Raw genomic sequence first — 26,095 nt, 5'->3', positions numbered from 1 at the left:
TGTGGGATAAAGATCGGGAGGCACTGAAAAATGAACAGGAAGCTAGGGAGGATTGTCATCTTTACAGTCTGCACCCTCCCTGCCAGCGACAGCGGGAGTGCATCCCATCTCCGAAACTCTTCCTTCATTTGCTCCACCACCCTGGCCAAATTTAACTTGTGCAGCCTGCCCCAGCCTCGCGCCACCTGGATCCCCAAGTACCAGAAATTTTCCTCAACCAGCCTAAATGGTAGCCCTCTCAATCTGTTCTCCTGGCCCCTTGCCTGTACCACAAACATTTCACTCTTGGCCATATTTAATTTGTATCCTGAGAACTGGCCGAACTTCCTCAACATTTCCAGTATACTTCCCATCCCGGCCAATGGGTCCGACACGTACAGGAGCAGGTTGTCCGCATAAAGAGAGACTCTATGTTCCACCCTGCCCCTAACCATCCCCTTCCATCCCTTTGCGGCTCTCAGCGCAATCGCCAGCGGCTCTATGGCCAGCGCAAACAGCAGCGGGGAGAGCGGGCAGCACTGTCTTGTCCCACGGTATAGTCTAAAATACTCTGACACTTCTCTGTTTGTCCTGACGCTGGCCTTGGGGGCCTGATATAATAACTTGATCCAATTCACCAGACCCTCCCCGAACCCAAACCGTCCGAGCACCTCCCATAGATTGCCCCACTTCACCCGGTGAAAGGACTTCTCGGCGTCCATCGCCACCACTACCTCCACCTCCCTGCCCGTCGGGGGCATCATTATCACATTAAGTAATCTTCTCAAGTTGGCCGACAGCTGTCTGCCTTTCACGAACCCTGTCTGATCGTCCCCAATCACCTCCGGTACGCAGTCCTCAATTCTAATCGGCAGTACCTTTGCCAGAAGCTTGGCATCTACATTGATCAGGGAGATTGGCCTGTAGGACCCGCACGCTTCCGGATCTTTACTCCGCTTCAATATCAGTGATATAGTGGCTTGCGACATCGTCAGCGGCAGGGTCCCTCTGTCCCTTGCCTCATTAAAATCCCTCGCCAAGACCGGGCCCACTAACTCAGAAAACTTCCTATAAAACTCTACTGGGTATCCATCCGGCCCTGGGGCTTTCCCCGACTGCATGGCTTTTAGGCCCCCCAATACCTCCTCCACTCTAATCGGGGCCCCCAGCTCATCCACTCGCCCCCCACCCACTGTTGGGAATGTTAACCCGTCCAGAAACCTTTTCATCTCCTCCGGTTCTTCCAGAGGCTCCGAAGTGTACAGCTTGCTATAGAAGTCCCGGAATACCTTATTCAATCCTGCCGGGTTATCCACTCTGCACCCCTCCCCATCCATCACTCTACTATTTCCCTGGCCACCTCCCTCTTCCTGAGTTGCTGCGCTAACAATCTGCTAGCCTTTTCCCCATGCTCGTACACCACGACCCTCGCCTTCCTAAGCTGTTCCACGGCCCTACTCGTGGATAGCGCCCCCAGTTCCGCCTGTAGTCTCTGCCTCTCCCGGAGTAAAACCTCCCCCAGGGACTCCGAATGTTCCTCATCTATCGGACACATTTCCCTGACCAATCTGTCCATCTCTGCCCTGTCCGCCTTGGCCCTGTGGGCCCCAATTGAGATCAACTCTCCCCGCACTATTGCCTTTAGCGCCTCCCACAGGGTCGCTGCTGAGACCTCCCCCCGTATCATTCACCTGCAAGTAGTTTTGCATACACCTCCGAAGCCTCCCACAGATCCCCTCCTCCGACAACAGTCCCACGTCTAGCCTCCATTGTGGGCGTTGGTGATTCACCCCTCCGACCTGCAGGTCTACCCAGTGCGGGGCATGGTCCGAGATAGTGATTGCCGAATCTTCTGTGTTCTTTACCTCCCCTATACAGTCCCTGCTTAGGACAAAGAAGTCTATCCTAGAATATACTTTATGGACGTGCGAGTAAAACGAGTAGCCCCTTCCCGTCGGCTGTCTGGCTCTCCAGGGGTCCACTGCCCCCATTTGCTCCATAAACCCTTTCAGCTCCCTTGCCATTGCTGGGAGTCTACCCGTTCTGGGACATGACCGATCCAGTGCCGGATCAAGGACCGTGTTAAAGTCCCCCACCCCATTATTAGCCTACGAGAGCACAGGTCCGGGATCTTCCCCAGCACTCTTTTAATAAAGTCCACGTCATCCCAGTTCGGGGCATATATATTCACCAGCACCACTCTTCTCCCCTCCAGTCTGCCCCTTACCATCAGGTATCTGCCCCCCCTGTCTGCGGCTATGCCCTCCACCTTAAATTGCACCCGCTTGTTGATCATGATTGCCACCCCCCTGGACTTTGAGTCCAAGTCCGAGTGGAAGACCTGGCTAATCCAGCCCTTCCTTAGCCTAGACTGGTCAGACAGTAACTTATTTATTTCTTATGATGAAAATGTATTTGTCGACAGAACAAATTGAACCCATTCACCACCACGTCTGAGAGAATAATGCAATAATGCAGGTAGACTGCCTCAAAACCTGCAACCTGGGGACAGAGTCCCTGCCAGATTTGGGATCTTGCCAGTTTTTGGGAGAATGTCTCCGAGGCATTTCACAGGGTCTGTCGTGTGATTAGTTAAAGATTGTCAGTGATCAAGTTTAATGTGGGCCGTGCTTTGAGAAGGCTACAACTTAAAAACTGTGTTCGATTCCGAGAGAAACACTCGAGATGGAAGTTGTGCAGTGAAGTGCAACCCCTTCCCCCCCTCAAACATTTCTGAGCCGGGTCAGGTGGGATAAAGAATCATTCTCGACCACAAGAAATGACAGGTGCATGAAGCGGCTAACTACTGCAGATGGTGCAACTCCCCAAACAAACCAGTCAGCTTTTCGTTTCACTCATTTACTCATATTTAAATATTTTACATGGCCTCCTTAAAATCATATTACGTCTTTTGGACACTGCCAGAAGTTGGGTTTGAGGTATTGCACCTGCAACACTGAGGATGTTGAAACCAGTATAATTACATTAATACACAGGCCTACTAACGTTCTCGGTGTACCAGAATGTATCTACATGTCTTTTGTGCAGCAGGGCTGAATGTCTTGTCAGGTGAGATTGCTTTTAATGTAAAAACAGGATGAGCCGAGGAATTGAATATTGGTGCTTCAATGCCAATCATAGCCTTTGATGTTTCAGTCAAACGAGGAAAGTGTCCTGCAGAAAAGCAAGGTCAAATTTTCCGATTTAAACTAACTTAGAATATTTTTGGCACTCCATAGGAAATTCCAAACAATAGTGCGTTGGGAAAGGTGAGCCAATTTAACTTTAAGGATAGTCATATCAAATAAGAAGGATACAAGTCTCCCATAATTAATTAGTTAGTTTTCCTCAGTCCATTATTTACAAGACAAAATTACACCAAATTTGGAAGAGGTACTAAACTGGCAACGCTGAAGTTCCCACATGTTCATCCTCTTTGATCTTGATTCTTTTTCATCTTGAATTAGAAAATAGGAACTATAATTTTCTTTCCAAATAATAGACATAGATCCATGACACACACAAATCGATGCAGAGCAGCATTGCAGTGTGCTCCTTACTTGACTTGTTAAGCAACAACCACGAAACTGTATTCAAAATAAATTCTCTACTCTCTCTGGTAGAGTGGAACTCCCTTAGCGATTGACCTTTATGTATTAATAAAATGAACCACCAATAGCCTTGTAACTGTCAGGTGGTCCACAGAGAATGCCAAGCTTATGTCCACACATCTGTCATACATCTGTGCACTTGCTGTATATAGGCATTCTTAAAATTTTAACAGTTCACAAAGTCAGGATTGTCTTAACTTCCAATGACATTGATCCAATTTTAAAACATTTGATTTTCATGATTTCAGGCTGAAAAATGGCTTCTAAATGAATTTGCAATATGGGCCAAATAAGCTTCATTAATGAATTTGGTCAATTTAGTGCTTCTGTCTTTTCCTTTGATATAATGGTGAGTTCACACCTTAGCATCATTTATAGGTCTGGCACTGGTGGAGAATGCATCAATGTTATTCGTGGTATTTTGATTAGTGTAACTTTGACCCATGGTGTTCTGATTGGCAACATGATGGCAAGGATGTGCTCGAGTTCTAAAGCGGCGAGGGTAAAAAACTTGTTCACAGATTTAAGTTTTGTGGAAATGACTTACGGTTTGCGAAAACGCTAACATTTTTGCATGTCCTACATGAAAAATGAATTCCATCAAGAAATGAAGCAATGCTATGTATTTCCAGTGCTTTTCCTTTTTAAAAGATGTAAATGCGCATAATACATAAAATATCAGTTACATCAATACACAGGTAGGTGGGATGCTTATAAAAGTTGTGGTTCCTAACAGATCTTAGAACAAGGAAGCTGAAAAGATGAGTACTGTAAGATTATCAGCACAATGGACCTCAATTTCTGGATCACAAAATATTAACCACCTACCAACATATATCTCTCTTAAAATTGCAGATTTTATTTATTTTTGAGTGGGAAAAACTGGTCTGCCATGCATCAGAAGCATTCCTGACTGAAAGTTACAGGTTTGAGCTCTGTGCTATTTGTCACTCACATTCACATACTGTTGTCGGGTAAGTTTCATTGGCTCTTGGCCAGATTGTCTAGCACATAACTCAGGGGGGACAAAAATAATTGAAATGATCTGTCCTGCCCTGCGTGAACTGTCCCCCACATGCCGGAGGATCATGGGCGAGCTCATGGAGGTGCTCATGCTCCAGACAATCCAAGCCTCCCCGCTGGAGAATAACGTTTCCTGGTCAGCAGCCTGAAAAAGGAAAAAAAAGGAATAAAAATAAAGGGTAAATATTCTATAAAGTTTAATTGTGCATCATTTAAATGCAATGCCATGAAAAACACATTAAAGGCTACATTTGCTCCATATAAAATTATTTCTCAAATGAGGCAACGCACAACAACACTGCACATTTTAAGCATGTAAACTGTACAGACTCTAGATCCTGCCAATCCTCAACTGCTAATACAAATGGGTTAAAAGGTTAAGCCGAGCATAAGCAAACTTTTTAAACAAATGGAAAATATGTACTTTAACCTTTTATAAACCAGTGTACTTATAATATTTTTAAAAATTTATTTTTATAGAGATTCCTAAACAAAAGCTTTCTGGCGTCTTAGCAGTTTCAACTCAACTACCACATGTGCCCCAGAAACAATGCCTTTTGTATTAAAAAGACTGTGTGGCTGGATCACAGATTTCAGGCTGCAGTAGTAATTTTACGGCTATGAACCTATTGTGGTCAATTCATACTGCAGTAGACAGAATACTTCTGGTCCTATGGATTTCATTTTATTATTTAAATAACACTGTTGTTCTGGTGTTATAGATCTGTTTGTAATTGCAACTGCTTCAGTGCACAAAAAGTTTTCCTATAATCTGTGCCTAAGTAGCCTATAAAATACATATTTTGACTAGAAACATTCCTATTTAAGAGTATTTAGAAATCAGTAATAAAGTACTTCAAACATAATGAAAATTGTTAATTATAATACATTGCAACCAATATATGCTGTTCTGATTAACTGAATTTGAACAGATATCTATTATTTTACCAAGTTTTCCATGGTACAAATTGACTGACAATGCAGTAATCAGAGTGAAGCATTGACATCAAAATTCTTTTAAGTATCGTCATATTCAAACTAAAGTTACACATTGCAGGTATCAGATATCGTTACAGGCGCAACCATCTTAAGCTGCTTCATCAATGGCCTTTCTTCCATCATAAGGTCAGACGTGGGGATGTTCGCAGATGGTTGCACCAATGTTCGCGACTCCTCCGATACTGAAGCAGTCCATGTCCAAATGCAACAAGATCTGGACAATATCCAGGTTTGAATTGGCAAATGGCAATTAGCATTCGTGCCACACAAGTGCCAGGCAATGGTCGTCTCCAAAAAGAGAGAATCGAACCATTGCCCCTTGACATTCAATGGCATTATCATTGCTATATCCCCCACTGTCAACATCCATGGGGGTTACCATTGATCAGAAACTGAATTGGACTAGCCATATAACTACTGTGGCTACAAGTGCAGGTCAGAGGCTAGGCATCTGCCGCGAGTAACTCACCTCCTCACTCCCCAAAGCCTGTCCACCGTCTTCAAAACATAAGGCAGGAGTATAATGGAAAACTCTCCACTTGCCTGGATGAGCACAGCTCCAACAACACCCAAGAAGCTTAACCCCATCCAGGACATTACTTAATTGCAACCCTTCTGAAAACATTCACTCGCTCCACCACCAATGAACAGTGGCAGTAGAGTGCAGCATCTACAAGATGCAGCACAGGAACTTGCTAAGGCTCCTTGTCAGCATCGTCCAAGCCCATGACCACTGCCAGCTCAAAGGACAAGGGCAGCAGACCTGGGAATACCACTACCTGGAAGTTCCCCTCCAAGCCATTCACCATCCTGACTTAGAAATATATTGCTGTTCCTTCAGAGTCACTGGATCAAATTCATGGAACACTCACCCCGAAAGCACCATGGGTGTACCTACATGCAGCAGTTCAAAAAGGCAGCTCATCACCACTTCCCAATGGGCAACTAGTGATGGGCAACAAATGTTAGCCAGGCCAGAGACAACCACACCCCATAAATTATTTTTTTTAAATACTTGTCAAGGAACATGCCTGATAAATCATTTCATGATAATAAAGCTGCATTAAAGTTTTAATAGAATGGAGGGAATCCACTGAATTCAATAAAAATGTTAGCCTTCTTCAGATCAGAAAGAATAAAATCAAAGGCATTTGATGCATATGTAATACAATGGAAGAGTATTCACATCAATGCAATAGAACGGGAAGGGGTTAAAACGTTTTGATGCAAGTTGTTTCTTCAATTGTGCTAACCTCTGTCTCGTTTTATCCCAAATAGTTGTTCTAACCTACTTTCATAGTTTGAACAATGTAATACTTTTAGTTTAATTTTAAATGATACATTTTTCAGTTTGTTTTTCCCTACAGTTCATCAATCTATTTTTTCTAACACTATTTCCTTTTAAAACAAATCTAATACTATCACAAATCACTCAGCATTGCATTACTTTAACATGGCTAAAACTGTCAAGACCTATGAATTAAGAATGCTTAATACCTAATTGCAGCTTTTCCCGAACTCGAGAGCTGCCTTTCTATACTAATCTCCTCAGTGAGAATGTTTCAATCCACATATACAGTCAAATCTGTGCTGCTTTGGTTAATTTACTTCGCATCTTTAAATTGTCATGAAGCACACAGATGTTATCTGTGAGGGTACCCCAACTTGGAACACTGGTTTGTGGGGACACATAGTTTTATTTTGTTTTATTGTGTAGAGACAAGTGAAAACCCAATGAGAATAAATAGCCCAGTCATCGTGTAACAATTATTAAAGACTATTTATTAAACTAAAGAAAAGACAAATACAAGCAAACAGGACAACCCTACTCTCACACAATTACAATGTATGAATATCTACAATAGCTGAACTCTGAAAGACTCCCCCTGTTCCCCAAACAACATTCAAATTAAATAACCATTTTCAGTTATCACACAATACAGGGATGATATCTGGGAACCGTCTTTTTCCTGGTCCAGCGAAGATATTTTAGAACAGATGTTCCGGAGGTTTTCTGCACTGCCTTGGCTCTGAGACTTAGAAGCTTGTTTGGTGTTAACTTGGCCTTCAGGCTTGGTGGCTGGAAACTGGCCTGTTCACTTCCTGAGATTGCTGGATGGTAACTGCCTCCTTTCTTTCTCAGAGATGGGTCAATTATACATTTGTTATTCTTTGATTATGCCTTCTGTGTATTTGACTATCTGCCCAATCAACGTCCTTGACAATAGATTAATATTCCTATATCTCAGGGATGTTCCCAATTGTCTATAATCTGCTTCTCCTCCATAAGATATTCACACTTGATTATTCTCTGAAACTGCCATTTAAAACTTGTTACTGGGAGAGATGCATACCAATTGGGGCCCTTTGAATACTGTCTATGCTATCGCCTGGCAAATTCATGGCAAAATACCTACTTCTACTGAAAGAAAACTCAAATTTAAATGTCTGACTTCAGGAAAAAAAGTTTGTGATGTGGGCCATTTAAGGCGGTTAGTGAGTGGGGAATCTGCCATCTTCCACCCCCTGTCCCAATTAAACCTATGGCGGGAAGGCCAATTGGCAGTCTTCCCATTCGCTGCCAATTGATATTTACCTAGTGTCGGGCAGGGGACTCACCATGCAGAAAGCCAACTCTGTTGCTTGGGGGCACCTCTCATGCCAAGACACTCAGCAACAGCCACTGCACCCCCGTGCTGCCAAGCAATGAAGAGTTGCCGGTCTCTGATTGGCCTGCAGCTCAAGGTGGCAGGACATCTGCCCCGGTTTCCTTGATCCTAGGAAAGGTCCAGTGCTGCCCAATTAACTGCCTAATTGGCACAATTTGGAAGGCCTTCCTGAAAGGGAGCAACACGGGACTCTGACCAGCTCTCCAACTGGACGGATGAGACTCCCCGGTTACCCCCACTCAATGTCTCACTGAAGATTCTTCAATCTGATAGCTCTTTTCACACACGTCAGGAATCCCCTTTCACTGCGCTGAAAAGCATCTCTCTTATGTTGCTCATCAAAAGTGTGTGAAATGTTTGTGAGCAGCGCTAAGTATAATGAATGCATTCATCGTTGACCGCAAAATCCAGGCCATGTTCTATTTTAAGTCATTTACTTTCAATGCTTGATCATGATTAATTGCACACCAATTAATTCTGCAAGAAGTTTTCAACACTGTCAGACTGTTGAAAACAGAGATTCAAAGAAACATGGGTTAATTACAAACCACTGACGTTAATATAGCCAGAAACTTTTTTATCAATTGAGATATCCAGAAAGTGAACAGTGCGATTTGTGGTACGAATTGGAAAATAGTCGTTCAGTGGTACAGAACTGGCGTACTGCTGAATCAAATTACATTTCCTGCTGAAACTTTTTATCCATAACACATCAGGGGCGGGATTCTCCCCTACCCGGCGTGGCGGGGGGGTCCTGGTGTAGAGGAGTGGTGTGAACCACTCCGGCGTTGGGCCGCCCCAAAGGTGCGGAATCTTCCGCACTTCAGGGACTAGGCTGGCGCCGGATGTCGTTTGCGCCCCGCCAGTCGGCGTGGAAGGGGCTTGGCGCCATGCCAACTGGCTCTGAAGGGCCTCCGCCAGCCGGCGCATGTTGCCGCATGCACAGGAGCGCCAGCGTGTGCTGGCGTCATCCCAGCACATGCGCTGGGGGGGTTCATCTCCGCGTCGGCCATCGCGAAGGACCACAGCGGCCGACGCGGAACAATAAAATGCCCCCCAGCACAGGTCCGCCCACGGATCGGTGGGCCCCGATCGTGGGCCAGACCACCGTGGGGCCACCCCCCGGGGCCACATTCCCGCGTGGTTCCCCCCCCCGAGGACCCCGGAGGTTGCTCGCGCAGCCAGGTCCCGCTGGCAAATACCTGGTGTAATATACACTGGTGGGACTGGCCGAAAATGGGCGGCCACTCGGACAATCGCGGGCGGGAGAACCACCGGGGGTGGGCGCTGCCAGCTGCCGCCGACCAGTGCGGCGCGATTCCTGGCCCCATCAAACCTCCGGCGCCAGAGAATTCGGCAGCCGGCGGGGGTGAGATGCACGTCGCCCCCCCCTCGATTCTCCAACCCGGCGGGGAGTCGGAGAATCCCGCCCCAGGACATTCACAAGGGTACAATGCAGAGGGATTCAACATTCTACATTATATTCTTGGGAAAATCCTGTGAGTGCAAGACAAAAATCTTTGACAAAAGAAATCTCAATGTTCAGCAATTGGAAAAGCGCAAAAGCATAACAACTCAGAGTTTGTTTATTTTTTTAAATTAATGTTAAGGAACAAACAATCCAATTGTGGTGAATAGAAGAACAAAGAACAAAGAAAATTACAGCACAGGAACAGGCCTTTCGGCCCTCCCAGCCTTGGCCGATTCAGATCCTTTATCTAAACTTGTCGCCTATTTTCCAAGGATCTACTTCCCTCTGTTCCCCGCCCGTTCATATATGCATATTAAATGATGATATCATGCCCGCCTCTACCACCTCCGCTGGCAAAGCGCTCCAGGCACCCACCACCCTCTGCGTAAAAAACTTTCCACTCACATCTCCCTTAAACTTGCCCACTCTCACCTTGAATCGTGACCCCTTGAAATTGACACCCCCACTCTTGGAAAAAACTTGTTGCTATCCACCCTGCCCATACCTCTCATAATTTTGGAGACCTCAATCAGGTACCCCCTCAACCTCCGTCTTTCCAACAAAAACAATCCTAATCTACTCAACCTTTCTTCATAGCTAGCACCCTCCAGACCAGGCAACATCTTGATGAACCTCCTCAGCACCCTTTCTAAAGCATCCACATCTTTCTGGTAATGTGGCGACCAGAACTGCATGCAGTATCCCAAATGTGGCCGAACCAAAGTCCTATACAACTGTAACATGACCTGCCGAATCTTGTACTCAATACCCCGTCCGTTGAAGGCAAGTATGCTGTATGCCTTCTTGACCACTCTAACAACCTGCATTGCCACCTTCAGGGTACAATGGACCTGAACTCCCAGATCTCTCTGTACGTCAATTTTCCCCAGGACCCTTCCATTGACCATATAGTCCGCTCTTGAATTGGATCTTCCAAAATGCATCACCTCGCATTTGCCTGGATTGAACTCCATCTGCCATTTCTCTGCCCAACTCTCCAATCTATCTATATTTTGTTGTATTCTCTGACAGTCCTCCTCGCTATCTGCAACTCCAGCAATCTTAATATCATCTGCAAACTTGCTAATCAGACCACCTATACCTTCATCCAGATCATTTATGTATATCACAAACAACAGTGGTCCGAGCACGGATCCCTGTGGAACACCACTTGTCACCTTTCTCCATTTTGAGAGATTCCCTTCCACCACTACTCTCTGTCTCCTGTTGCCCAGCCAGTTCTTTATCCATCTAGCTAGTACACCCTGAACCTCATGCAACTTCACTTTTTCCATCAACCTGCCATGGGAAACTTTATCAAACGCAACAGTTAAGATTGATTTTACCTGTGCTCAATAAACAGTCAGTCATATAACTGCATATTTTATAATAAAAGATAGCAAGGCAAACTATTCTCTGGTGGCAATTTTAACCTGACCTAACCAGTGGGAAACTGAGTTTGAAAGTACAATTGGCCTGAGTGTAAAACGAACGGCCAATCTGATCTCAGTAGTTTCCCATTGGCTGGCTTCAGTGAAAGTTACACTGCTGGTGTTCTGCTAAAGGAATTGGTTTCACATTTTTCATCGTAGTGTATCAGTATTGCAAAGAAGTACTGCCGAAGTAAACAGCATCACGGTGTCTTGCATCGCGCAAAATGTTATGGAGGAGCACTTTGATGCACTTCACTTTAGACACTCGATCGAATCATTGTCACAGGACTGTGAGATCGCTGTTTAAAACTGATTCCCGGTTTCCAGCAAGGCAATCAGTCTTAGAAACCAGATGTAGTGTTAGACAGGGATAGAGATTTATAATTATTTAAGAATCTCACTTACCACACAAGCCTTCCTTGTGGATCCATGTAAGAGACTGCTGATTTATCACATCAGCTATACAGGTGATTAAAGTACTTTTCCACTCCATGGTGGTAACTCTAATACTGATCAAAATATTCTGATGCAGGAATCAATAAATTTGAACAAGATTAGCATTTTATCGAAATGTAAATTTGCCGTGCACTTGTGCAGATGAGGCACAGTACTGATGCAAACTGATGAAAGGAATTGTAAATTCCATTTGTTTCAATTTCATTACAGCACAAACTATTTAAAATCATCAAACCCATTCTAGTTTGATGGGTTTCATTGAAACTGCGGTCACAGAAGAAAAGGCAGGATTGCAACAAACTCATAACGTTTTTAAATCTTCACGCAAACCAGAACCACTTTTTGTTTTGTTTGTGATATATTGCACCGCAGTTTTGTTTGACAGGTACAAGAGTTATTCCATCTCAAAAAAATTAACTACATTGCTATGGGGTGATGTTACCAACTAACCGTGTATAATAAGGAGTTATCGGTTTAATTGTCAACAGACTCAACTTGAATGGCAACTGAATGGTGAATGAAGAGAGTCAAAATTAAGGTTGTGATATTTTAATTCACTTTTAATTCAGACCATTTGGAAAAATCAGCATACTGAACAAAATGGCGCCTGAACTCTAAATCTAGCACTCAGAAAATGATGACCAATTCATAATACTTTTTGGATAGAGCTTGGATTGAACAATTATATGATTTTTTTTGTAGGAATGGAAGCTCCGCAGAATTTATAAACCCAGGAATTCTGAAAATAGCACAATCTGCAACGTCTACTATAAATGATGTCCTTTCGTGTTTCAATCTTCTTTTGCAAAAGACAGAAACATTTCCTGGAAAATGTGTTTGAATATGCTGCATCGAACATAATTAAACATTAACAAACTCAGAAGGATGCAGCCAATGGCTTGCCCCATTGATATCAATGAACTAATGAAGCAGAATAATATTAACATGACCTGAATAATGGAATTGTTTCACTGTGTCGAACTCTGTCCCTTGGAAAACATTATGTTACTGGCACGTTCAAGTGTTGTGCTCACTTTTCAGGGACATTCAAAGTTTGTTATTTTAACCATTTAATTAGATGACAATATTTGGAAATTAGCTTTCCCAAGTGGCCTGGTTTTTAAAAACCCTAATTTCCATCAACGGCACATCAATAGGCAACAGTTTAAGATAGAGGATCTGGATTGGCACAGGCTTGGAGGGCCGAAGGGCCTGTTCCTGTGCTGTAATTTTTCTTTGTTCTTTGTTCTAATACCCCACACCGTACATGTAATATGTAAAGCCAGTATACAGTTAAGTGTTTTCATGATTCTTTTGGCCATAATTTAAACATATCGAGAAAGAATGGAGATTTTATTTTACTGTATCAATTCTTTTGAACAAAAAGTTAAATGCATTCACAGATCAAATAAATTGACTTAATGATTTAGCACTTACCTTGATAGTCCTATTTCAAAATGAACATAGTGATAACTTACTTTTGATGGTGAAATATCCGAGTATATTTTTATTATATATACATAAAATCTATTCACACAACTGCAGACTGCAGAGATGAAGCACGCAGCTTTTATGGGTGAGTAGCATGTGAGAGCCATAAATCACGTGGATACCAGGTGATCAAAGGCCCACCTGAACCATTATTTTTCAGTCTAAGTGACTGGTGAGAAAAGTAGCATAAATCTATAAAATTCCTGATTGCCGACTCACTTGAATGTAGCAAAGATACGATGATCAATTGTTCATGGTTTTTGGTGAGGATCCCAGTGGAACAGTGCAAATGTCTTGGGGAAAATGACAGTGTAGTGTCTGGCAAACAGACTTGCGCTTCTGGACAGCATGGTAGCATTGTGGATAGCACAATTGCTTCACAGCTCCAGGGTCCCAGGTTCGATTCCGGCTTGGGTCACTGTCTGTGCGGAGTCTGCACATCCTCCCCGTGTGTGCGTGAGTTCCCTCCGGGTACTCCGGTTTCCTCCCACAGTCCAAAGATGTGCAGGTTAGGTGGATTGGCCATGATAAATTGCCCTTAGTGTCCAACATTGCCCTTAGTGTCGGGTGGGATTACTGGGTTATGGGGATGGGGTGGAGGTGTTGACCTTGGGTAGGGTGCTCTTTCCAAGAGCCGGTGCAGACTCGATGGGCCGAATGGCCTCCTTCTGCACTGTAAATTCTATGATAATCTATGGATGGGGGTGAGAGAAGGATGAAAAGACTTCAAGGTGCTGAACATGTATCATTCCAACCAAAGATAAGAGAGAACTTGATGTGTTTGCTTTATACTTTTATGTGTCTCTTGGCATTCCATCTCGAGAAGAGATGGAGTTAGGATGTATTAAATGATGAGATTATTTCTCTGGGGATATTCAAGATGTACCTTCGCTATTGTTCCACATACATAACTGAGATTCTTCAGGAACACAAATTAGGTTATGAATCCTTTCCGCGGTAAATAATGTTTGCAGAACACACCCTCTTACAGATGGTTTTAATATTTGAATATTATAATAATTTTTCCACCATCCACCAAGTATACCAAAACTTGATCACTTAACCACAATAGCAAAATGAAAATGCTTCTGGAATAACAAGGCTAAAACATAAAGGGTTGGATTCTCCATTCTAGAGACTATGCCGGGACAGAATCAGTGGTGCTTTACAGCCCCAATAGTGGAGCCGGTCCCGGAGCAATTCAGAACATGCTAATGTGCCACGTGAAACTAGTGCAATTCCAAACGAAGCCGGCTGGAGCTGCATATAAGCACTCCACACCCCAAACACACTCATTCCAGCCAAGAAACTGGCACCACAAAGAGTGGCCCCGAGCTGGAGACACTGCAGGGTGCCGTGGTGGAGAGGCGGGGGACCCTGCTTCCTGGGCTGTGAAGGAGGCTTCCACATGCACATGTCAACCAGGCCTGGACACAGGGCACAGAGGTGGTTAGCGCCGTGGGCCCCACCGTCAGGACTGGAGAGCAGCGCAGGAAGAAGCTGCATCATCTCCTCAGGGTGGCCCGGGTGTGTCAGCACCCCCATGCTACTGGCCCCAGCCCCGACCAACCCCCACCCACCCCAATGCGCCCCCCCCCCCCCCCCCCCGCCACCCCCCAACCAGCAGCATGGCTGACAGCCCACAGTTGAGCCTTTGGGTCCTTGGCTCTCACTCTCATCAGCCAAAGCACCCGATTCCTGATCTAAAATACCACAAGTGAACCATGCCTGGTGCAGGTGGGTCATCGGGAGGCCGGAGAATACCATGTTGGGCCCAGTAATGATATACTATTGGTAGTTACTGTACATTTTGCATGCTACGCTGAGATGGCTGTGCAATGCATCGTCGCTGTTATCGAGGTGCCGGAGCATGGTACTCCACGGGGGGCCTGGTGCGGCATTGATTTTCGGCTGATGTGCGATTCTCCGCCCAAATGCATTTTGCGATTCTGGCGACGCTAGATGGAAAATCCCACCCAAAATGTTTCACAATGATGCCTTTCGCACAGTTGAGCACAAAGTTCTGCTCCAACACCAATCCATTTTTGTCCAATTGGGTGGGGCTGGACCTCTCTGTTCCATTCTTATCTATCCAGTCACAGCCAGGGAATCATTTGCAATGTGTTCTTTTCCTGACCCCACACTGTTACCTCTGGCATTCCCCAACGATCTACTCCTGGTCCCCTCTCAACTACATGCAGCCGCTCAATGACAGTGCATGAAAACACAAAGCTGGATTTTAAGGGGAGCCAATCCCCCCCCCCCCCCCCACCCCCCCCCCCCCCCCCCCAACCACCCTCCCCACCCCATGCACTCCACTCAACCAGAAAGTTGGCCAAGAGTGTCCCCATAAAAATTAATACCCGCAGCTATTTTATGCTCGGCGGGGCATTCAGGGGCTAAGGGCAAGACTTTTTCTCCGATGGGAACAATAGAGCCCAAATTGAGGTGTCCCTCATCCTCGTCTAACACCTGGGCTACCCACTTGCTGTGGATCTCCCAATGCAGCAGGGAGAATACTGATGGAGGCAATGACAAGGCACTTAAATGACCATTAACTGACCACATAAGCGACTCAATGGGTACAAGAGTAGCTGGGCTACCCAATATCTGCACTGCACCATAGTAGAGGTGACAGATGAGGGGCAGGTGGGATAGGCACGCCCTGTATTTTACAAATGTCCCCTACCTTCAAACCCACCTGCGGGATGGGGGCACAAAATCCAGCCTACAGGGTCGGTGATCATAGCTACGTGAATGATACCAAGTTCAATCTAATTTGCACCTCTCTTGAACCCTTCACCGCCGCTAAACTGTCAGACTGCTAATCTGACATCCTGTATTGGATAATTCCTCCAATGAAATATTGAGGAGACAGTCCCTGTCACAAACTCCATTCCCTTGTCACGTGATCCATCTTTCTCCCCAGCAACCATGCTGAACTGGACAATTTGTAATCTCGGTGTCATATTTGACCCCATGACTAACATTCAACCGTATATCGGTGCCATCACTAAGACCGTCATCCAGTTCCGTGCCTTCCTCAACGTATCTGGTGGCTGCCACCCCCAACCTCCTAGCATTGTCTTTTCGAAACCTGATGTCATTCTAAACTTCGCTACCCTTGACCTAACTCACACAAAAGGCCAACTATTTGCTCCCAAGTTAGGTGTCCTGAGTCGGGAAAATTTCCAACTTCCCAAACCCGACTCAGGGCAAACTTCCCTCAAAGGGAGTCAGTCACTGTGATAATGACAGATTATCAAAGACGTCAAGGAGCACTAATCCTAAAATAGTGACCCTCAGGTTTATGTCAACCAACATCTATTGAAATTGCTAGCACCAATATTTTTTTCAAAAGTGTCATCGCAAGCAATTTTCTTTTAAAATTTATAGGGCAAAGAATTTAAATGACTTGACATCATAATAGTTCTATAGATCATATCCACATCCTGATATCACCAAAGAACTTCAGTACATTTAGATCTTTTCTGCAAACGTCTAAAGTCCCAGAGTCATGTTTCAAAAACCTGGGTGATGGAAATTATTTTAAATTGTGCTTCTGCCTCTCTGAAGCACCGATGTGTGAAATACTGACCCTCGCCCCACCCCCACCCGTCCAGCGTAAATGGTGGGTCCTGAGTCTGTAGGCAGGTCTTTTGTAATTGGGGTTCCAGTGTCATTTTGGCTAAGACATGGAGCCGTTCTGACTTTCTGGGCCCAATTCTCATTCACCCATCGTCTCCTGTTTAAGCAATGCCATGAGTCTCAAATTCTAATTCTTCTTTTCAAATTCTTTCTCAAATTTAGTCCCCCTTATCTTTGAAATATCCTGCAGCCTTACAACCACCCTAGCCCCACCTGCTGTCTACCTGGGATCTCTGGCCAACTCTTGCCCCTTGAACATTCCTGAATTTACACACTCATACATTGCTGGTCATGCTAATAAGTGCGATAATATATAATTGCAAGTGGTTGTTGTTGATGTTGAAGACAAATTAAATAATTATAAAGGGCTCATTTAAATATCCGGATGCCGGATTCACCCGGCATCTGGGAATCACCAGCTGTGTCTGGGAGACCTCACAAGGGCGTCATTTACTCCTGAGCCACACAACATGGACCAGTCATGACGGCACCTGGGGCGGACTCCCAAGCTAGTGAAGGCCCCCAGGGAATCGGAGACAGGGCAGGATGGTACCCTAGCACTCCCTCAGTTCCCGAGCCAAGGGCAGAGCCAGGGTGCCAGGTTGGCAGTGCCTTGCCAGGTAGGGGGGGTCCGGGGACCTACCCAAGGTTTGGGGTGGGTGGGATGTATCAAAAGAGCGTTGGGGGGGGGGGGGGGGTGACTGGGGTGGGGGGGAGGGTTTCGGGCATATTGGGCAGCTTGTCAGAAAAGTATCACCTGAGAGAGTTGTCGGCCAAACACATTGGCGGCAGCTCTGTAGCCCCAATAGCAGCAGTGGCCATAACTGGGACTACAAGCAGAACTCCTGGGGAATGATTTTGAGCCCGTGTTAGTGGTCTACAGGATCGCCAACGTGAGCAGGAATCCAGAGAGAATCTGGAAAGGCCACATTATCCCCCCCTCACTGAATATTCAAATTCACCGACGCGATGTACGTCAGCGGGCTTTATATATATTTATCTATATATATAACCTTTAGTATGACAATAGGCTTACATTAACACTGCAATGAAATTACTGTGAAAAGCCCCTAGTTGCCACATTCCAGCACCTGTTTGGGTACACTAAAGGAGAATTCAGAATGTCCAATTCACCGAACAAGCACGTCTTTCGGGACTTGTGGGAGGAAACGGGGGACCCGGAGAAAACCCACGCAGACACGCGGAAAACATGCAGACTCTGCACAGATAGAGACCCAACCTGGAAATCGAACCTGGGGCCCTGGCGCTGTGAAGCTATAGTGCTAACACCACTATACTACTGTGCTGCCCAATTGAAGATGTGAAGCAGTCGAGGGGATCTCCTGGGGTGCAAAGGTAAGTATATCCCCCAGGGAAAAAGGGACATGCCTGGGCAGTGCCTTGGCACTTCCCTCTGGCACTGCGCCTTTGCACAGAGCCAGGCTGAGTGCCAATGGGACAGTGCCAACTGGGAAGTGCCAGGGGACAATGCCAGGTGTGGGCCATCTGGGGAACCAGATGGAGGGGGATTGACATTATGTGTGGGTGGGGGAAAGAGTGCCAAGGACATTGATGATGGTTTTTCCAGGCACGGGGGGGGGGGGTGAAACAGGCAGTGAGGAGGAGTGGGTTTTGAGGGGGGAACTTGCAGGCGAGGGATGGAAACGGTCAGTGAAGCGGGGGGGGGGGGGTGATGCCAGCAATATGTCCATAGTGGGGGAGGAAGGGGGAGCAGGTGTTGATCTTGAGTTCTGATCGGGGCACCCTTTAAAGATGGTGCCATGGTCTCTGTGAAGCCAAGGCTGGCCGCTCTATCAGGCCCAGCTCTGCCAGAGTGACGGCATAAACCCCGACAACTCACTGTTTTTTCTACTCAGAGAGGCTGAAGTTCTGGAGTGAAAACTGTTCCATGCAGGTGGAAGGTTACGCACCGGTTTTCTGTCTGCGCCTGAAACTTTGAAAAAGCTATGGTAAGGTTCCGTCCCTGGAGTCCAAGACCTGGAGTCCAAAAGGTGGGGGAAGGGTATGTGGGGAGGAAAGAGGGTGTCGGGGAGAGCAGGGGCTGAGGTCAACTGGGAGTTGCGAGGCGGCATCGCCGAGTACTCTGCCAATGCCTTCCCCCTGATGTGGCAAGGGGGCCCTCGAGGGAGGCACCTCTGTCATCATGCCCAAGAGCTGAACAGGGTAACCAGCTGAGCTATCTCTAACCACTCCCCCCCCCCTTCCCTCCCCCTCCCCCGCCTCCACACCGGCCTCTAAACTCCTCCTCCTGTCAACCTCAAAATTGAGACCAGGCAGGAAGCGCCCCTTACATGGCTAGTATTTCGCAACTGAAGAGCATCAAAATGAGGGTGGACAAGCTGCCCAAAGTCTCTCCCACCCTTCATAAAATTGTGCACAGGTTGGGGCTGGGCGGAAGAATGGAGGAGGAGCAACCTATGGAGTTTTACGGAACCCCCCCTCCCCGCCCCACTGCCTACAAATGCACCAGTGAGGGGTTCGCCCAATTCTGCACCTTGATTTAAGCTAATGCAGAAAAATCACTTACTGAACAGTTCATAGCCAATGAGATTGGCAAACTAGTCAACATGGAATGTTTAAACCAGGAAATGGCGTACTTGCGCACATTTAGTCACCAAAGGTTTAAAATGTTGACAGCATGGATTTGAAATTCATTTCTGAAATTCCACGAGCTATCCATTTTGAAACATTTTTTCCCCGAAAATCTTAAACGTCTTTCAAGTGAGACATCTACACAAGTATTGAAACAGTACTTATGTTATATGTCTCACGGAAGATGGGAACCCTGTAGATATCCCACTTGTGAATCTTTAATGATAGGCATATCGTGACAAGGTGTGAGAAATCTGCAGTTTCTAATTGCCTCGTATAATAGTGTTTAACTTGTCTGCTAATAAAACTTTCTTTATAACACCAAACACATGCTGGTATCAACATGATTATAACCTCAACCTCGTCAAGTGTTGGTTCTATTCAAGTGGAAAACAATGAAATTATTTCTCTCCATATACATTTTTTCAAACACTTTAGTTGCTGTCATCTGCCATCATAGTTTCTTCTTCATCTGGTAGAGGCAGGATAGTTTTCCCCTATAAACTACTCTGTTGATCCTGTCAATTTCATCAACTGTTATATACATACAGACCAGGGGCGGGATTCTCCGACCCCCCGCTGGGCCGGAGAATTGCCGGGGGGGGGGGGATGGCGTGAATCCCGCCCCCGCCAGCTGCCGAGTTCTCCGGCGCCGGAGATTTGGTGGGGACGGGAATCACGCCGCGCCAGTCAGTGGCCGCTGGCAGAAGCCCCCCCCCCCCGCCGGCGATTCTCCGGCCCGCGATGGGCCGAGTGACCGCCCGTTTTCAGCCGGTCCTGCCGGCGTATGTTACGACAGGTACGCACCAGCGGGACCTGGCTCTGGGGGTGGCCTCCAGAGTCCTCGGGTTGGGGGGGGGGGGTGCGCGGGGGATCGCGGGGTGCCAGGTGTTGCCCCTATGGTGGCCTGGCCCGCGATCGGAGCTTACCGATCCGCGGGCGGGCCTGTGCCATGGGGGCACTCTATTCCTCCACGCCGGCTGGTGTAATGTTCTGCGATGGCCGGTGCGGAAATGAAACCCCCCCGCACATGCGTTGGGATGACGCCAGCACACACTGGCGCTCGCGCATATGCGCCAGCTTGCGCCGGTCGGTGGAGGCTCTTCGGCACCGGTTGGCTCAAACCACCCCGCTGCCGGCCTAGCCCTTCGGGTCCGCCCGACGCCAGAGTGGTTCACACCACTCCTTCGCGCCAGAGTTGCCCGCCCCGCCGGATTCAGAAGCATCCCGCCCCAGAAATATTCTAACTTTGCACCTCCCTTCAGATAATTACTTACTCTCCCACAAAACGTTTGATCGCAGAAAAACTCACCTACTGAAATGGTTCAATTTTAATCGTGATTTGAAACTTGTGAAAAAGACTCATAGAATCCCTACAGTGCTGATAGAGGCCATTCGGTCCATCGAGTCTGCACCAACGCTCTGAAACAGCACCCTACCTAGGCCCACTCCCCTGCCCTGTCCCCGTAAACTCATAACCCAACATAATCTGCACATTTTTGGACACTAAGGGACAATTTTGCACGGCCAATCCACCTAAGCCTGCACACCTTTGGACTGCGGGAGGAAACCGGAGCACCTGGAGGAAACCCACGCAGACACGGGGAGAATATGCAGACTCCACACAGAGAGTCACCCAAGGATGGAATTGAACCTGGGTTCCTGGTGCTGTGAAGCAACAGTGCTAACCACTGTGCCACTGTGCTGCCCATTAAAGTTATATTCCAGCAGCGAGACCTACTGGACTTCCAAACATGCATTGTTTAAATTTACCACACATTCGCAGCATGGAAGTGGAACTTATATGGAAGACCATTGAGTTCAAATTTAATAGTAGGCTTGAAAATATTTGCCTGGTATGTCCACCTTAGCTTTCTATAGAGCTTGCAGTCGTTAGTTTCACAGCTCAAGTCGGCACACAGGGGTATCGAAGCTGCTGGGGGGGGGAGGGGGCAGCGGGCGGCGAGGGTGGGGGGGGGGTGTGGCGAGCGGCAGGGGGCATGTGTTATCAAACTAATGGGGACTCCAAGGAAGCTGATCGGCAGGGGAAAGGTTTTTACTCAGAGGGTGGTTGGAGTCGGGAACTCACTGAATGAAAGAGTAATTCAGACAGAACATCTTGTATCATATAAGATGCATTTAGATATTCACTTACACTCCCATAAACTCCAGGGTTATGGGCTAAACGCTGGACAATGGGATTAGTGTCGTCAGATCTTTGTTGACGCGCGTGGACATGATGGGCCGAATGGCCTCCTTCTGTGCTGTAAACATCCACACAGTTCAGCAGAACCAGCGGCAACTTTTCAGGCGAGATTGCTGCGTGTGTGGGGGGTGTAAGCGTACGGATCTGCCGATTCTCCCACCCTTTTTCATGCATTCCGCGGGTGTTTCACGTGGTGCCGGTTCTAGCTCTCACCGGTAGCGGAATCGGTGCGGGTGTGGCACCGATTTTGTTCGTCGTGGAACACCACAGATCCTCCGTTGGCATCAGCGCTTGGACGCAGGAACAGAGAATCCAGCCCAAAGTATGTGAGAAAACGACAAAAAGAAATCATGTATAAAATGAAGAGAATGAGAGAAAATCAACATCTTGTTAAGAGGACAATGTTAACTGTTTCTATCATTGACTATTTACCTGTTTAGCTTTACTGTATTGGTGCTTTCGGTACTTATATCACTAAATGCTTCCATGAAAAACATCTGGCACATACTACGCACAGTAGTTGCAATATTTAATGAAATAACTGCAGAAGATATGGAAAACAGAATCATATCAAGGATATACTATATTCAGATTCTTATATTGATAGCTTGTATAAAAATTCTTTCAATAGATTTACAAATTGATAATATTAGAAATAGTTTTCATATTTACCATCATCTTGAAACAACTGCACTGAATCACTACCTCATGCAGAAGGGTGCTCATAAATCTGAATACCATTGTGCTTTCTACCAAAACAAAATTCAATAAAAACATCAGGAAAGGATTCAAACTAACAACATATTCTTCCATCAATTCGCCCAAACATTATCAAATCATATTCACATTTTTTATCTTGCCTTTCAGGCTACTAACCGATTGCACTTCAGACAAATTTAAAGTTTAATTGAATGAAGTATTAGAATTTAGGCAATATTATTAAACATAAACGCAAATACGAAGAGCCATTATTGGATTTTAATTAGAAAATGAAAAACATTTTTTTTGGCAAACGTACACTAATGAAAAAACTGACTGTTACGTTCTTATCCAAATAATTTGCCACACAGTTTCAAAAAAGCAATTTTGGGGGCTCTGGCAATACAAAATCAAAAATATGTTTGATTCTGTCCTTTCAGTTATTAATGCAAGTTTAACAGAAATGATTCATAAAACTGACCGTTGCTTAACAGACATCAAGGACGCAGTTTTGCATCAACTGTAGTCTTATTCTAGGTTTGGCTGTATGAAAATTGTGCCACTTTAAATTTGTTTTGCTGAGAGACACTTTTTTTTTTAAGCTGTCCAGGCATTTTTTAATTAACTCACCAAGCATTTACTCTAAGCATGATTCACCCTTTTTTTTTGTCACAGAAAGGCAAAAGTGCGTGCCACAATGACCCTGAACAATCATGTAATCAATTTTAAAAATATTCACAAGTGCCTTTTAGGCACTGTGGATGGATAATAATATGCAACTCCACTAATGCTCAAAGGATAGATCCGTGAGAATAAAATGAAATTAGGGAAAATGTGATGTTATTGGAGCGCTGTTCACATCTAGACCAGGGATTGGGATAAGGACGAAGTTAATTGCATTTCCAGATGACAAACCACTCACCTCGGAACTGAATGGCTCTTTATGAAAGCTATCAGTAATAAACTGTAAATCTCGGCTATGATTGCAAATAAAGGTCATGCCCCTTGTGCTGCTGATGTCCCCTGTCTTATTATATTCCCCGGATCCTTTTCAGTCCTTAAGGTGCCTAAGCTCAAAAAAGCAATCAATACTGAACACACTTTTTTCCCTTTTTTTTCCACTGTGACACCCATCCCTGTACTTTGATAATCATAAATATCTCATTTACAAAACAACAGGAATTTTGATGTTTGGGAGAAAAAAACCCCGTCACGATATTTAACCCTCAAATGACAGGCGCCTAAAAGACTCAGTAAAAAAAAAAGCAGTTTCGCAGCTAAATTAAAATGCACAATATTGTGCCTCGTGCCTCTTTTAGCTGATTTAAAAGATGTAGTCAGCCCTCCAATCTCAACTGCATAACACACTTGGAATAACGTCACATCAATATTGTATTCAACATGCATCTTTGTCCAGCAAGTTACAGAATAAGTTACAGGTAGTTTCATCGTAATGTAATTTTATTACGCTGTAAATCTGATGGGGTTTTGGGGTCTTACAGCTCATGATTGATGTGTTGTCTTCTTCTGGAACCACAACAACAAGCAACTTAGTAATGGACCTTCCCACAACCGCTTCGTGCAGACTACAGCTATAAATTACTTGAGAAACATCCAACATTGTGCCTGTGATGAATTTTGGCAGGATAGTTATCAAAACTTCATACATCAAAAGAGAGTGTCGGGCTGGTTGTGGTGGTGGGGGTGTTGTGTGAAGGGTTGTGGGGGTGGTGGGGGTGTCGACATGGCAATTACAGGTGTGTAGGAGGCTGCAAATATCTAACTGGGAAACATGGAATACCTGTGAGCCGGAGCAACACGTTCCTGTTTGATTTTTTTTCCCATGATGTCCCCCAGCCCCCTGGCAATAATGAGTCTTTTTCAGAATTATCATGTAAATCAAAGTGATATGTAAGACGCAATTTGTAGATCTAACAATTGCTTACAAATTCTGTTGCAGCGCTTTTCCTGCTCCTACCCCCACAAATCAAAGGTTAATTACTTATTTGGATAGTAGATTATTATTTAAATTAGAGGGGTTTTTGTTACTACATATACTAATGGAAAAATAAATGTGAGTGTCTACAGTACTATTTTGTAGCTACAAATCACAGGATGTAATGCTTGTTTCTCTTCTCAGTTTTAAAACTGCACATCGGAATCAATGTAATATCATTGCACAGACCAAAAGTGTTTTCAAAAAAAATAATCTCTCCATTAACCAAACAATCCTGTGCTTGACTTTTGTGATTTCTAGGTTGAAATTATTTTATAACAGAGGTTGCTAGCCTCTTCATAATAGACCCTTCTGTAATAGCTAATGAAGGTAATGAAATATGACATGCAGTTTGGACCCCTGACCATGGAATGCTACCCCCTCCCTCAGTATCTTGAACAAAGCCAAAACAGATGTAGCTACTTTGTGGTTTAGTGCTGACGTATGCTACTAGGCCAGGTCATTAAGTTCCCAGATATTAAAATCTGCACAGTGCAAATGTGCAATTCTCTGATTTAACAAGAGACTGTCCCAAACGTTTCTCAATACAGAGGAAAATCAAGTTAATGACATGTCATGGCCGAATCAAGAGGCCTATAATGACGCACAGTTCCATGGGTTTGTTATTAACACAGCTGCATTGGTAGTCTCAAAATGGCTTGAGCGTGTGCTGCATCAACCTTAAAAGATACCATTAAGACATGATATAGGTACTCAATTGATAATGTGTAAGGTTCATGATAATGAAAAAACAGAAGGCATTATGTTTTAAGGCACTACCTTTTAATTTCATTCGGTATTGCAACCTAGATATACTTTGGTGTGCTGGAATATAAAGGTTCTAAATCTTTAATGTCATACACCATGCTCCAGCTCAACACTTCCGAAAGAGGAAAAAAAAACAACATACTTCTAATCACTCTATACACAGTATTGCTCATGCACCTTTGTGGATTTCTACATGCACTTGTTCTTCGGCACTGTACATGACACATCTCATAAATAAATTATGATAAGACATTGCATGGCAAACCATCAATTTACATTTTGCTAATTTAAACAATACCTTAAAGTGCAAAAAGGATTCTTGCTGGAAGAACTAAATGCTGCACTGTGGATGACCACAAAGCAGGATATAAAACAGATAGAAGACTGTAAGACATATAAATTATTTCATGTTTCTGTCACCTCCTCAGCTCCTGGAGCACAAGGCCACATTAAATTTATTCTTTCAAGTGCTTTTTGGGCCCCAGAAAGGCCAGCTATGAAATAATCAATCTATTAAATAAATCATTCCATGTGTTAGTGATTGACATTATTGCAAGAACATTAGAAAAAATCAGGATTTATTCTTTTTTGAAACTGTTTATAGCTAAAGAGATGATTTACTGATTCTAAAATGATGCATTATGAATGAAACCATAAACAGGTTGAAACGCACTGTGAAGTATGTGCAAGCATTTTTAAGTTGCCCTGATACACTGCAACAGAAATTTAATGGTACTGGTAAAGTAATAGCTAAACAACCATATGAAGGTAATATGCCAACTTTATTCCATTCCCCCTTGCAGTTTTTTTTTTAAATGTTTCATTTTAATTGCGGTCATTTAAGACCCTCATTTTAAATGCACTTGAGTCTGCAGCAACATACTTAACACAGATATGATATTGAAACTTCCACCAGGCATAGATCAGCAAAAGGCTATTCAGTCTGGTCAGTTTTACCTAACGGAATGGCTGAACGTTGTGACTGTGTTATTAAAAATGCAAGCTCTACCTCCCTCCCCAAATTACATATTTT

The 26,095-nt window shown here is 44.9% G+C and overlaps 1 long non-coding RNA gene across 7 annotated transcripts in view; it reads right to left on the bottom strand.

Annotated features, from left to right (window-relative positions):
• The window catches only part of LOC119971173, a 52,546-nt gene that overhangs the window by 15,087 nt on the left and 11,364 nt on the right, over positions 1–26,095 (bottom strand). For 4 of the 7 annotated variants that reach the window (XR_005461766.1, XR_005461764.1, XR_005461765.1 and 1 more), the window contains 4 exons: positions 22,272–22,348; positions 22,032–22,140; positions 21,549–21,889; positions 4,428–4,758 (listed from right to left, as the gene is read on the bottom strand). This is a non-coding gene — a long non-coding RNA (uncharacterized LOC119971173). Of the gene's footprint in view, positions 1–4,427; positions 4,759–21,548; positions 21,890–22,031; positions 22,141–22,271; positions 22,349–26,095 lie in introns of those variants that run through there. The other 3 variants (XR_005461767.1, XR_005461769.1, XR_005461768.1) reach the window with 2 other exon arrangements.

The sequence above is a fragment of the Scyliorhinus canicula genome, chromosome 9 (genome assembly GCF_902713615.1).
Source record: "Scyliorhinus canicula chromosome 9, sScyCan1.1, whole genome shotgun sequence".
NCBI classification, from domain to species: domain Eukaryota; kingdom Metazoa; phylum Chordata; class Chondrichthyes; order Carcharhiniformes; family Scyliorhinidae; genus Scyliorhinus; species Scyliorhinus canicula.
This window is presented reverse-complemented; position numbering and strand designations above follow the sequence as displayed.